Raw genomic sequence first — 3,251 nt, 5'->3', positions numbered from 1 at the left:
TTTTCATAAATCTTATAAATATTTAATTAATGTTTAAAAAATTATAATAAGCAAATATAATAATAAGGACATAATAAAAATATCAATTTTGTTTTGACGAAATCAGAGTTTGAATAGAAAATTAGTACTCCTACAAAAGATAGAGAAAATTAAAACATAAAAAATATTTTCAACGTAATTCAATATATTGTTATTTCAACATATTATCTCTTATTCCATTTACTTCACCACGGTGAATATTTTGTTCTACTATATACATATACAATTTTTTTTTATATTTTATGTGTTTAAAAAAAATGAAAAAACCTATGATATCGCAGATGAAGAGAAATATTAATATTATCTATATAATCGATACTAGCCTAAATATTACATATTTCATATTATTATCTTATAAATATTTCATATAGCCGCGCAAAGCGCGGATAGTTTCACTAGTAGTAAAATAAGGTGCAGTGTGAATTATATTAATAAATGGAGAGAAATAAAATTGTTTCATTCGTTCTGGGTAAGTCAGTGGTGAAAGAATTTGGGTAAGAAACTTTTGAGTAGTGACTTGAAAATTTTAGGCTAGGCCAGTCTCAGATAAAATTTGAGTGGAGTGAAGTCTAGGGCAATCCGAAAAAGGATTGGATTAAATGTCTAAGTTTAGGTTGGCTTTTCTATTAGCTAATAAGACGATAAAGAATCTGTAAGGCTTTCAAAGAAAAATACGGGTAAGTAGAACTCCTGATATCGAACTTGGCGTGAAAGGGTTAGTTTAGAATTAACGTGAAGGTTCGAAATTGTGTTATGAAATGAGGACTTTTGGAGAGAATTTTGAGTCTCTATCATGTGCAAATCGCTAAAGCGGGTGACACGCCTCTATTCCGAGGTAATTATTGTGATTTATAATATATTTTACATATTTTTTTGAAAAATATACTCTCTTTGTCCCAATTTATGTGGTACTGAACTACTGATGTAATATCTAGAATCAGTCAAACAATTTATAAGTCTTCTTAAATATTTTAAGTTATCAATTATTGTAACTTATTTTTCAAGTATATAACAAATTAAAAGGAAAAAAATAAGACAAGTAAAGTAAAACAAATAAATAATCTATTTTATCTGAAAATGATTAAAATAGCCCTTGTGCGGCAAGTTGGTAGGACAACTGTGAGCTGCTTTAGGGATTGTAAGACAATTTTTAAGTACATAACAACTTAATTTTTTTAAAGATAAATAAATTAAAATGAATAAAGTATCTATTTTATCTGAAATAACTAAAAATGCCCTTCAACTTTTCTTTTGATTAATCTTTTTTTTTGGACATTTTGAATATGGTGTAAGAATAATTTTTTACTTATGGCCCAAGTTTACTTGTGACCCAAGTAATATCATAAATAATATTTAATGAAGAATAGATCTCATCCATACATCAGTTATTTGATGGACGTACCTGATTAAGTCATAACCTGTATAAATTGGTCCTCCCTCCACCTATTAGGATTACCACATATTCTCTACATTAATTCCATCGATGACGGTTGTGGTAACATAAGGCCAGGGCAAGGAGGTAGAAATAAATTTGTGACTAACGCTTCTGCTTTTCTCTATGATGATGTCTTCCGCATCAGGTGTGTGGCCCTAACGATCTCTATGTAAGATTATCGTGTTCAAGATCTTGATGTGTATTAAAGTACTTAAAATTATTTACATGTGGCATCCTAGCTAGAATTGTTTGAACTGATAATCTTTGTATATGAAACGTTCAATGTTTATGGTGTACTGTTTATCACATGCTCCACTTCAATACTTACTAACAATGTTCCAATATACCTATCTAAGATACTAACACAATGTCACCTCCAATAATATCTAAACTTGCACGAATTTTGTTGTTACATCAATGAGAACAAAGTAAAAGCAATACAGAAGCGACTCACTTCTTTGAAAGGACGTGTACTTTCAGGATAATTAAAAAAAAAACTTTTAAGATCTTCTTCAATATGCATGTCTGTTTATGGAAAATCATGAATTATCTGTCCAGTTCTAGAATTAGACCAATTAATAATTAATTGTTCGGTTATGAAGGAATAATAAGGTATTCAACAACGAGTTATGTACCTTGTAATTCGCAGCGGAAGTCGTTGATCTGTTTCTTTGACAGAATTGCACTCAAATCCGTCTTTGAATCACTGGGAAACAAAGATCTATTCACAAACTAGAAGTCTTCTACTGTGCATTGATTGATTTGTCTCAGAAACTCAGTTCTTTGTTTCTTACTGAACGCTTATTTTTGGTTTTTCTGTTTCACAAGGTTTCCTCTCTTTCTTTTTACACCTTTTCACGTTCTTTTTAAAACACTCCCATTAGGAGTCTTTTAAAGAGAGGCAGAACAGTTACAATTACTTTGTAACTGTTCAACCTTATCCTTTAAAAGGATTTATCCAATTAATTATTAATTAATTAATTTGGATAAGGCATGAAACATATTGGGTCGGGTCGGGTCAGTCCACATGGGCGACCCACGACCCAAAACTTACATCTCCCACTTCGCACATGGTGGACAAGACCCAAGTCAACATTATATCAATCAGACACACAATTCATACGACAAATAGTTCGTGCGACCTGTGAGTGTTTTATTTAAAATACATATTTCGACTGGTTTAGAGTCGCCACTTAATTTTTAAGAAAAATCAAGAAAACTATTGTTTTCAAAAGACTAAAACAGAAATCTAGTGAAAACTTAAAAAGGGTTCGAGGTTCTTATTAATATTCTAGGAAGGTTTTTAAGGCACCTAGAATATCCGCTAATGCGGTTATCCGACAATTAATTTATTTGGTTAAAATAATTTTAACTTAACTTAAATTGCAAAATTGAATTATTCTATAGTTAGAACTATTTAAAAAGGGAAAGAGAAATATGGAACTACTATCTAAGTGAGAGAATTCACAAAATTTATTCTTTTAAGTCTTTTGAAAGATGATCGGTTTAGTTAAGTTGTTAAAAAACGAAATGAGCGTCTTTCGGGGATTTGAACTTTTCAACCCTAAGATTAACGACAAATACTATCAAGCAAAACAAATACAGTAAAGTAAAGAGGGAAAGAGGGTTGGACCCAAATCTGGTTTCTGTCCGCCTGGACCAGTATTTGGGCCCATTTTCGTTTTGGGCCTTCGGCCCATTTAAGTCATTTGTACCTGTCCTATTCTAGCATAATAGAAGTATTTTCTATCTTTTGGGCCTTAGTCCCAATTCTTCC

The sequence above is a fragment of the Solanum tuberosum genome, unplaced genomic scaffold, assembly GCF_000226075.1.
Source record: "Solanum tuberosum cultivar DM 1-3 516 R44 unplaced genomic scaffold, SolTub_3.0 scf00063, whole genome shotgun sequence".
Lineage (NCBI taxonomy): Eukaryota > Viridiplantae > Streptophyta > Magnoliopsida > Solanales > Solanaceae > Solanum > Solanum tuberosum.
This window is presented reverse-complemented; position numbering follows the sequence as displayed.